Consider the following 12,447-nt stretch of genomic DNA (forward strand, 5'->3'; position numbering starts at 1 on the left):
CGGACAACCTGCTGTGAGCAAGTATTTGGCGGCAGTGGGAAGAAAAAACTCCTTTTAACGGGAAGAATCAGACTCGGGGATGGGGGAGGGGCATCTGCTGGGGTGAGGGGAGGAAGGCTCTGACAATCTCAAGGCTTCGCTCACATATAAAGAGGTAGGAAAAGGTTTTATTTAGTTAGTTTATGATGTCACTTTACATTAGCTACTAGCTACAAGCTACCAGCCCTGACAAGGTTTGGCTTGGACTTGTTCTACCTGATCTGAGGTTACCTGACTACGTCTCAGCTGCTATTTGCTGAAGCTTTGACCTGATTTAAGATTTGACACCTAGCTTCAAACCTTCTTTAGGATTTGGGACTTTGGGGCTTGACGGGACTTGGGGTTTCACTGGGATTTGACTTTGTCAGGTTTGTAATACCTGTTTTATTGCAGCAGTTACTGCAGAATAACTGAACTGCTTCACTTTCAGACCTGTCTCTTGAAAATGACAATATAGAACTAAACTGCATCCTCAGTAAGGTTCTGAGAGAAATGTGCATTTTCTCCTTAAAAAGAGCCTCACAGTTAAAAAAGTAAGCCTATCTAGGCTTGCTGCAGTGATTTAACTTTCATCCAGGGAGCTAAAGTTTGATTTGTGTGTGGTGGAAACTTTTCCTCTATTTCCTGTATTACAAGAGTAATGAGCCAAAGCTCATTTGAGCTATTAATGGTTGCCGATAAAGTCGTGACAGCAGGGAAGCAAGAACATAAATGGTGACAACATGATGATTAAAGTGAACATTTTCTACTCATTTCCACCTTAATGCTTTTTATCTCGGACGCCACTAGAAAATCGTTCACGGTTCAAAATAATAACTTTTCAATGTTGTCCAAAAGCCCAAAATTCCTCCAAAAGTGCATCGATGACTCCTCCACCAGGATGAACACAGAGCAACATCTACAGACCTGCAGGCCTCACTTGCGTTGGTAAAGGTCAGAGGTCATGATTCAACCATAAGAAAGAGACCGGGCAAAAATGGAGTCCAAAGAGAAAACCACTGCTGAGCAAAAAGAGAACAGAGGCTCGTCTGAAGGCTGCTTGTCTGTGGTCTGGATCCTGAGCTCATGGCTCATGGGCATCACTTGTACGTACACTGATCACATTATTTCAAAGGGTGTCCATGTTGAATATGAACATCCAACGTTGAAACACAGTAAATATGACAGAAAATAAGGAAAAGCAGGAGACAAGTGCATCTGTGATGTCACAAAAATACAAGATCTGGAAATGAAGAGAGAGCTGTCTGAAAAATATTTCTCCATCTCAGTGAAGGGTTGAGCTCCTGATGACGGTCTGAAAGCTCTCATCATTTCCAAAGTTATGATGCTCTGGGGAAAACAACCCAGACCAAAGACAAAGATAATAAAGCCTCACTGGTGCAGTTTATCCTCTGTAGTGCAGCTAAACTGGGGGCAGAAGAGTGGCCCTGTGCAGCCTTGCAGCCTCTGAGGATGCACTAATTATCACTTCCAGGCGGCAGCCCACTCTCTTGTGAGGCCACCGATGAGCTGCCTGGACTCACTCTTTCTCTCTGTCCCACTCGTTCTCGCCTCCTATCATTATCCTCGCCGCTCTGCCTCCCTCTTCCTCTCACTCCTCCTCACTCAGACCCCATCCTCTCCTCTTTTTAATCCACTTTTCCTGCACTGCCTCCCCCTCTTTTAATAGATATCATTATGAAGCAGATGCATCTCCACTACAGAGGAATCCATCCTTTAACACGGCCCTTTCTTCAAGCACAACAGAGATCCCCAGAAAGGCTCAGCCTCCAGAAGCAATAAAGCATTTCCAAGGATGACTTGTAATAAAAGCCGAAGCCCTGCACCTGTATTGTTTGGGGGAGTTACCATGAACACCTCATAAACAAGCCTCTCGTAACATCAATGCCTTTGATGTTACGAGCACCTCCAATGAGCCGTGAGCACGCGTGATAATAAACACACACACACGCACGCGCACACACATCTGTGCAACAGCGCTAAATGGCGACTGAGTGATTAAAGCCAGTGCTGCACTCGGGGGCCTTGAAGGGAGCGTTAACGACTTAGCAGCAACCTTTGCTCACGCCTCATTGGCTCAGGCTTCTGCTGAGTAACCGGTGAGACTTAATTGAAGGGTACACTTCGTTAACACTGTTGCCAGGTGACCACAGAGGCTTAATTGAAGGGCAACGCTTCATTGGATCTGTGCCTGTCCATCAATCAGGTGCATTAGAAAGAGCTTAGCTTTTTATCTTTGTTGGCAGCCGAATGTGTTGAATGGAAGAGAGAAGAAGTACAGGAAGAAAAGGGAAGCAGGGAAATAGAGGGGGGGGAGTAAATGCTTGGAAATGATAAGGGGTGCAGAATGAGGAGAAAAGGGCAACAGAGAGGAGGATTAAAGGTCCACGGGAGACAAGAAGGGCACAAAAAAGAGGAAGTTCTAGGGGATCTGATTATCAGATTAAGGAGCCAACGCTACATCAGCGATATTTCAGCATGGAAATGAAAGCTCTCCTGGCAGGGAAAGGGCCTAATCTTCTGTTTCTAACTGGATAAAACCTGGGCTCAGCAAAGGAAACGATCAGAATTCAAACCCACAGTGGAATGACATTGAATTCTCATGTGCCATTCGGTTCCACAAAAAGATTCTCATTTTGTGGAATAAGCTCCTGCGGGCCAGATGGGGGGAGCTCAGGAATACGTTATACTTTTCCTCTCATTCTCCGTGTATGGCAGTTGTTAACTTTAACACTTTGTTAAAGTGCAGTCATTATTGCAGTTAGGCACACATAACTTCAGCTAGTTGAGTTTCAAGGCCGGTGTGAAATGGACCCGACCAATGGATTCCTACAAATAGAATGAGATAATAAAATTTCAAATAAAGTCTTTTACTTTGCTAATATGGCAGAAACTGGATTATTTAGCATTACAAGAAATTGAGACTATGGTTCGTTTCTAATAACTGTAGGAATCTCTGTCTGTCTGTCCACGTTCTCTGCATCTATGTCAGCGTGTGGTGCTGTGAACATGAACAAGCACAGCATCACATGTCAGGAGTGTCTCAGGTCCACTGCTGCATGCATTAAAACACAAACACGGTTGACACATTTTTGAGGTCATTCATTGACATTTTCAAGCCTTTTACCCTCCTAGGTTTCGTCATTATGATTAAGTGCCAAACATTTACATTAAACTCAACCTAACCAAATCAAAGTTTAACCCCAAAGCCAAGTCTTAACTTTTAAACAGTCCTGTGAAAAAATGTGGGTCAGTCAAAATCGTTTAAAGATTTTTTTTATGATTACGCCTGTGGTTTAAAACTCAAGCTGGTTCTTACCATAGACTGTGTGCAAAAGATGGATGTGATGTGTTTTTGCTGTCACTTGACATTTTAAAAGTGCACAAGTGAGGTATGGAGAAAAAAAGCCACTGCAAGCCTGTTGGGTGGTTTGTCCTCTTTTTGACTCTAATGGACGCTGTCATAAAGTGAGCATCTGGATGTTTAAAGTAGCGAGTGGGTCCGTGGATTCATCAGTGTAGAGATGGGCGCATGACGCTTTGTGAAGCCTTTGAGACTGTCTCCTGGTATCAGAAAAAAATTTATCTAAAGCTTCAAAGACAAACCGTTCTAGTGACATCTAGTGGCCAGTTGTAATAAGTATTAACTTATAAGTATTAACCGCTAGAAGTGTCGAGCGGTCATTTTGACCCTGGCAGTTAAAAAAAAAACTTTTAAGCCCATCGGAGTGGGCACACTCCAATTTGCATAACTATTTTTAAATCCTGGTGTAACTGCAACCACATAAGCTAGCGCAATAATTTTTTTGCAAATGAAACCGGAGGAGTTGTACTTACATCTTATGCATTCAACTTCCCAGGTCGCGGTTTCTTTCCACAAATGGCTTTTTGCAAAACTCGTGTAAAAAGCGCTGATAGCCACAAAAACATTATAATCCAAAACACACTTTGCTGATCCGATCAGCTGTATAGTTTCTGGGTGGCTTAGAGCTTATTTTGATGTACATGCTGGATTTTTTTGTAAACTGTCAAATTATAAAGACACTCAAAATAATTTTCCTGTAGTTGGAAACTATTTTGTGCAACTTTTTTGCATTTACAGTTTTGACGGATCTACCTCGAAATGTCTGTAACTAGAAATATGTGTAAAAATATATATTTTTTCTTTTTTTTTGTAGTTTATTCCACTTTTTTGCAATTTACATACTTACTTAATGCATACATATATTAAAGTCTGGGATATAATGGTATATTGATGTATAGCAACTCGAAATGCTCCCAAAAATGGTACTACAGCATGTAAAAAGATAAGGTCTGCGGGACTTGGGCCTATGGTGGGCTAAAAAGGTTAAAAATGTGTTAAAATTAAAATAAAACTTCATCATCAGACATTTGCTAAACTGGGCTTATAATGCTGAATTTTGGGCTTTAAAAGAACAGGATGTCAAAGGATGCTAAGGACGTCATTTTGATGTAAATTAAACAGCTACTGTCACAGGCCAGGTTGCCTAGCAACATTTATTGATTACACACATTTTGACATGAGGGCTGCTCCAATATGAGCCAAAGCTGGGCCGATGAAAAGATGAATAACTGAAGGATGGAGCATTTCACCTCTGGTTATAACAAATGAAAGAGCGAGTCACATGATCACTGCGATACAAGCCTCGGCACAGTGTTGTCAACGAGTCTGCTTCATTACACTCAAAAAAATTATTTTCACCCTCAGTAAGCATAAAGACATAATTTTGAGTAAAATGCAATTGAAATACACAAGATCAAATGTTTATTTTAATAATTAATAGTGAATTGTATTAAATCAATCAAGTAATTTCTTTTGAGCATTAAATTTAACATTTTATATTGTAGTTATGGAACAAAATTACATGTAATCAAATTACTTAAAGTCTACATTTGGCGGTGTGAAACAGGCGTCGGTGTCAGGCGTCCCGTCTCTAATGGAGGAGGTAAAGGATTTTTTCTGTCTTTTTCCAAACTGCCCTTTGGCCATTAAAGAACTGCAGACTTTCAGGACCTTCAGCTTTGGCTTCACTCTTCAGATCTGTATTGTGTCCATTCTTTATATACAGTCTGTGGTTCTCATAAATGATCAATTCTAACATTATGTATAACGGGCATTGGGCGGCTTCCAAGATCACAGTGCTGAGCTTAGATGCTGAAATGGTCGAGTGGGCCTATATGCGTGGGGTACTGGAGACGTTCGGTTTAGGCAAACAGTTTATATCATGGGTTGATATGATATATAGGCATCCCACTTCTTCCATTCTTACTAATCAAGATAGATCAGCGCCTTTTTCTTTACACCGCGGGACACGACGAGGCTGCCCTTTGAGCCCTTTGCTCTTTGCAATTGCTATTGAACCTCTTGCAGTAGCCAGTAGGAATGAGCCCTCCATTGACCCTGTCCGATTGGGGAAAATCAAGCACTACATTTCTTGTTTTATCTTGTCAAATCCTGAGCGATCTGTTCCTGTACTATTGGATCTGGTGAGGTCGTTTAGGGAAATCTCGGGTTATACAATTAACTGGCAGAAGAGTGAGTTCGTGGCTTTGACAGCAAATCTGGAAGTTGAGTTTTTGAAAACTTTGCCTTTTAAAGTTACAGACAGATTGAAATACTTGGGTGTTGCCTTGCCTAAGGATCTTCTAATTGATCTTTAAGTTGAATTATTCTGCACAAGTTGAAAAACTGAAAAAGGACATTAATGCGACCTGCCTATTTCCATGGTAGGTCGCATAAATGCAATCAAAATGGTTTCTCTCCCTGAATTCTTATATCTATTTTTAAACGTACCTATCTTTTTGAATAAGCAATTTTTCAAATTGATCGGGTCAGTAGTATTACCATTTGTTTGGGGCTATAAAACTCACAGGATATCAAAAGTTCATCTATGTAAATCCAAACTTAAGGGGGGACTTGGTCTGCCACGGTTTCAGTCTTATTATTGGGCTGCGAATGCTAGAACTCTTGCTTACTGGCACTGAAGGGGTTGAGAATGGCTCCCTTCCTGCTCTTCTTTTTTCATCTTCTAATCCGTGAACCAAGGTCAATAATTTCTGTTTCAAACAGTGTTAAAATCTTTAGTCAGATCAAAAAAGGTTGTGCACTACCAGACACTTCGATCCATACTCCAATATATCGTAATCATGCATTTCCACCCTCATGTTTAGACGCCTCTTTTGAGGCACAGAAAGGTATATTTACTCTTAAAGTCTTATATATTGACAGGCAATTTGCATCATTTACCCAGTTGCAGAACAAGTTCTCTCTCCCTGCGTCACATTTTTTCCATTATTTACAGCATAGGTGTCAAACTCTGGCCCGCGGGCAAAATTTGGCCCGCAGCCTAATTACATTTGGCCCACGAAGCCATGCCAAATTACTATCAGAGCTGGCCTACTGGTATTATACGGCTAATATATATATCGTTTAGTATTAGGCTTTGCTTGTTCCATATTCAGTTTTTCAGAAAAACTTGTTTGAGTCCATAACAAAAGATTCATTCTTATATCTGGAGGAAGATTTTTTCTTCAATAAATATTAATGTTAGCCCACGACTTTGTTCCAGTTTCGAATTTTGGCCCACTGTGTATTTGAGTTTGACACCCCTGATTTACAGATTAGAAACTATGTTCGTCAGAGTATCATCAACTTTCTATTTCTTCCGGAGGAGGAGCCAATTTTTAAGCTCCTTCTGAGCTCCCCGGCTTCTAAAAACCTGGTCTCTGGTTTTGCGAACGCTTTTTCAGAGTATTTGACTTTTAAATTGGACTTTTTGAAGACAGCATTGGAGGAAGAGCTTGGTTTGCTAATTGGAGATGAGGTGTGGGAGAGGATCCATTCTTATTCTATAAATCTAAGGCATCAGTTAATTCAATTCAAAGTGCTTCACAAACTAAATTACACAGGATTTTTCCGTCCATTAGTCTAATATGCGATCGTTGTAAACTTGGAGAAGGCTCTCTTACCCATTTATTCTGGACTTGTCCCAAATTGCATAACTATTGGTTGGATATCTTTAAATGTTTTTTCTGACATGTACAACTGCACATTAGAGCCAGAGCCAGTAACTGCATTGTGTGGATCCTCCTCTTCCTTGTTACACCTCAGCTCTGCTGCACAAACTACAATTCTGTTTGGAATGATGATTGCTAAGAAAATTATCTTGACTCTCTGGAAGTCTGACATTGTACCTCAATTCAAAATGTGGCTGACAGAACTGACTGCTCTACTGCATATGGAGAGAATTAGGTATACATTAGAGGACAAACTTAGTAAGTTTTTTAATGTGTGGCAGCCATTTTTAGATCATGGAATAAAACTAGTGCTGTCAGCACTAATCTGGTTAAAATGGCGTTAACGCCATAGCCGCATCCACTAATGGAGATTTGCCGCGTTAATGCGGCTATGGCGTTAACGCCAGTTTAACCAGATTAACGCTGACAGCACTAATTAAAACAAATCCTCTTTGATCGATAATTCGGTCTACCACCCTAGTGTTTTATTTTTGTATCTTGCCAGTGTTGACGTGGTATCTATGCAGTGTAATTTTTTGCCCTTGCTGTGTTAGGGTGCCTGGGTCGTTGACCCAGAGTTTAGAGTTTTCATTATTATCGTACTTTGGTTTTTGCCTTTATTTATCATTTCTAGTCTTTTGGTTTCTTTGTCAGAGTTGTGCCTTCTGGTTTCTGTTCTGTTCCATAGTTGCTGTGTCAAGTCTCTGTGTTATGTTTCCTGTTTTACTTTGAAAGTCTGTCTCATGTTAATGCATCTGGTTTATCTTCCTTTGTCTCGTCAGCCCTGATTTGTCCCAGCTGTTTCCCTCCTGTCTCTCATTCCCTGATTGCTCCTCTGTGTATTTAAGCCCTGTGTTTCTCTGTGTCGTGATCTACCCTTATCGTGCTGTGTGATCTGTCTGTGTATGCTTAGTTTGTAGTCTCAGTTTTGTTACCCTTTTGAGTTAAAGCTGTTTAAAGTCTGCACTTTGGGTCCTTTTCCTGCCTGCACACAGCCGTTTCATAACAGAAGATCGCGACCAGAACATGGACCCGGCAGACTGTTCCACCTCGGACTTTAAGACTGAGATGAAGGAGGTCGTTGATTTGCTGAACCGCATCGCTCAGGCTGATAGCTTACAGGCTATGGCTGTGGGACTGAGCGCGGTGGAGGCAATGAGTATAACCAACCCCCAGCTTCATCAGTTCTCCATGGACACTTATCTGAGCCACACCATAGCCGCGTGGAGGGAGCACGTCAGAGCCACCGAGCTTGCTATCTCTCTCTCTTCCCACACCAACGCAGCAGCAGACGGAGCTCGCTGTTAAGCAGCTGCGTTCGCCACAGGACGGCATTTCTGCTCGAGGTTCTGGAGAACCGCTCCTGTGTGATGAGCCAGAGGATTTGCAGCCTGTCTTCGCTGGAGGGTCCGAGGAACCGCTTCAGCCGTCTGTTCCTGCTGGAGGGTCCGAGGGGCCCGTCCAGCCATCTTCCGTCTCCACACAGCCGTTTCATAACGTGCTGTTGTGTTGTCCGTTTTGTTTTTTGTTTTTCTTTATATCAAAAATCTTAATAAACATATTTTTAATAAATAAATTATGATTTTATTTGTTCTTTACTTTTGATTTACTAAAACAAACCACTTCAGTCGCTCCCTTGTGCTGTCTCGGTGAGCATTCAGTGAGTGCATCTTCCTCTTTTTAAACAGTAACTTTCTGACTGCGTGCATATACTCATATGAAAGTCATAAGTATAAAACACGAAAAAAAATGAACCTGGCTAACAGGGTCCCCGGCAGAGCCCTGCATGAGCGTAAGTGTTCCATTATGTGACGCAAGCCTGTTTAAAGGTGTGCAGCCTTCACGGATTCACTGTATCGTTCTTAAAACTGTGCGCTCACCATGACAGCTACTTAGGAGGAAAAAATGTGAGAAATAAAAGAAGCATCATATATCACCACTGAGCTGTGAAAGCTCTGCCGAGTCTGTCACTGTTCGTCACTCTTAAACCTCCTCCCGGTAAAAAGACAGACCGTCTGAAGCAGCCACAGAAGATATCAATGAGAACTTTTGTGCACAGGTGAGTGGCTGTGGTGAGTTCAGAGGAGGCGTGGGATTGATGAACGTTCAGTCAGCCATCGCTGGGAGGATCAGGTTTGATGAAGAAGATATCGTTCAAGTTGTGAAATGGCCCACGCTTTGATGCCTTTCAAGCACCGCTCTGTCCCCCACTCGCAGGGAACTGCAGAGACTTTACTGTCTCTGAGGATCTCCTTTACAAAGAACGCACACCTCTGGTGAAATATGTCGCAGCCAGTCTTTCAAACTGGGAAATGTGACCTTATGCATGCAGGAGTGAAGGTCTAATTCTGCTAGCCACTTCAAGGTGACGTGTTGAGTAGAGAGATTACGAGAGCTCTTTTTCCCAGGCCAGAAAGCTTCGAAGTTATTAGCGTTGTATCAGCTCTGGCAGGGACCCGTTAACTTCACTGCCAAGTCTGCGCTGCCTTTTGGTGAGGCCGCTGTGCTGTCAGCGGAGAAGCGCGAGGCCGTTTTTACATCAGACTCCAAGGTTTTCTTTAGAGGATGCTTTGATTGAGGGTCTAAAATCAGGACTGCCCACCGTGTCGCTGAGGTCCAGCTGTGAGGTCAAAGCACAGGCATGTTTTATTCAGCAGCCACCCAGCATGTGCAGCAGCATGATTCTGGCAAAGGCAGCTGCAAAGATCACCTCAGCTACTGGCCTAATAGAGACTCTTCATGCCAGAAGCTCAGGGCTTGCTCAGCAGATGGATTTACTGTCGCTCGCTGTTAATATCAAAACATCAGCTGATTTAGACGCCGCATGGTTCGTCCTCTTCTGATCGATCAGCTGTTGCCCAATCTCTCCAGGCAGGAGTAAACCGAACAAAAACTCAACTAGCCCTGACAACTTGTGGCTTTCTTACTTTAAGTTTCAGACTTAATTTTCAAATGTGACAAACAACACTTTCATCTCTCTCTGTCTTATATCTGACTCTCTGGCAGTTCCACTCTGTGTGTCACTGAGTGTTATTTGTTTGAAGTAGGCATGCAAAGCCTCTCGGGAAACTGTAAGAGAAACAAAGCACAGATGGTGTGTGCACTGGTAATGCACTGGTGAGCTAACAGTAAGTACAAAATATATTAACGCAAAACATTTGCAAAGAAGGGGCTTCTTAGATGCCTTCTTTAAACTCCTAGTACACTATTCCTATTTTTAGGTGGTTTTTTCCAGCATCTGTACAGATTCAAAAGGAAAGAAGTTAAATGCACAAGTTGAGCAGAGTAAAAGTACATAATCGAAATCTTTAACCCAGGCTAGCAGGCAGTCGATAAGGCAAACAGTCCAGGTGAGGAACCTGTACTATGAAGCAGGATTAGGGGCTTATCGAGGTAACTCCACGTTAAACATGTTTTCAGTGCTGCGAAGGTCCACTTCTGTAACAGCATGGATTACACTGCACACTGTGGAGCGGGTTATGTTTGAGATTAGACATCAACATGTACAAGAACATCGCTGCCTGACCACTATCACCACTCATCACTTTACTGTAAAATCGTGTCATTGTTCCTGAATGATGCCTCAGACGTCAGTGTGCAGGTGTCAGAGACAGTCCAGTGACTTCGTCTTCTTGTGACGAGCACTGAGGTACACCTTGCTCGTACTGGACTGGCTCTTTGCCTTAATTCTTCATAGCATCAATTTAATAACGTGCTGTAAAGGTTTTCGTCCATATCGGCATTATAGCATCACACAGTTGCTGCTCTTTGATTCACATTTCCTGTTTCACCACATCCCAGAGGGACTCTGTTGGACTCCACCTGAGTACAGTCGACTCACTGTCATGTTCAGGTTTGAGAAACCCTGCACCTGTTTAACTGCTTATTAATGCAAGCATCTAATCAGCCAATCACATGGCAGCTATTCTATGCATTCCGGCGTGTAGACATGGTCGAGACGACCTGCTGATGTTCAAACTAACAATCAGAAAGGGGAAGAAAGGGGATTTGGGTGATTTTGAATGTGGCGTGGCTGTTGGCCTGAGCGCGTCAGAAACTGCTGATCTGCTGGGATTTTCCCGCACAGCCACATCTGGAGTTTACAGAGAGTGGTCTGTAGAAGAGAAACTATCCAGCGCACTGCCGTTCTCTGGGTGAAAATACTTTGTCAATGCCAGAGGTCACAGGAGAATAGGGAGACTGCTCCAAGCTGATAGGAAGGCAACAGCAACTCAAATAAGCACTCGCTAAAACCAGCGTTGCAAAGAGGCATCTTTGAATGCACAACATGTCAAACCTTGAAGCAGATGGGCTACAGCAGCAGAAGACCACTCCTGTCAGCTAAGAACAGGAAACTGAGGCTACAGTTCACACAGACTCTCCAAAACTGGACAACAGCAAATCGGAAAAACGTTGCCTGGGGATCTGAATGTTGTGTTAAAAAACACGAAGTCATCCTGCCCTGTATCAGCAGGTCCATGTAATGGTGTGGGGATGTTTTTGTATCACACTCTGGCCCAGCTGAGCATCATTTAAATGCCACAGCCTACCTGAGTGTTGTTGCTGACCGTGCCACGTGTGTGTGTGTGTGTGTGTGTGTGTGTGTGTGTGTGTGTGTGTGTGTGTGTGTGTGTGTGTGTGTGCTCTGTTATTTCCAGGTGAAAACACAAATGCCAGATTAAAAACAGAAACGTGATCATTATCAAAAATAATCTGTGGAGGATCAGAGGAATTCCTCTTCTTCCAAAAAACATCTCATGACCCCTCAGATCAGATTGTTTCCTCGTCCTCTATATTTATACCCAAACCCTGTACAGTCTTGGCCTCATACAATCAATAGTCTTTTCTAATGGTGTTGTATCTTTGCCTCTTTGCCTTAGTGAGAGCGTGTGGTTGTCTCACTCTGTGTGTTAGTCCTGTCGCAGATCGGCAGCCTGTCCAGGATGTACTCCGCCTCTCGCTGGATGACAGCTGGGATAAGCTCCAGCCCCCCAGTGTGGCTTTGTAGCCACTGTGCCAAAGATGTGTTGACACCTGTTATTTCAAAATGGATATAGTGTGAAAGCGAGATATTTCGAATACCGCAGAAAATCGGTTAAGAGATATGAATGATGTGTTATGAGTGAGGCCCACTCATAAAGGTTAATGAACCTTTAAAACATTATTTTATTTATTTATTTTACTTCCTACATTACCTTGGCCCATTTTTTGTTTTCTTTGTTTGCTTGTTACAATTTCTATCCTTAAAAATTCATAAAACCTATGAACTGAATTGATGACAGAATAGATGATTCTCCCACCGTGGGAGAATCCAGCTGCCACTCGATGTGAGCCAAGCTCTCACTACAGTCCTTCAGGGAGGATCAGATC

The sequence above is a fragment of the Astatotilapia calliptera genome, chromosome 7, assembly GCF_900246225.1.
Source record: "Astatotilapia calliptera chromosome 7, fAstCal1.2, whole genome shotgun sequence".
In the NCBI taxonomy this organism is placed as follows: Eukaryota; Metazoa; Chordata; class Actinopteri; order Cichliformes; family Cichlidae; genus Astatotilapia; species Astatotilapia calliptera.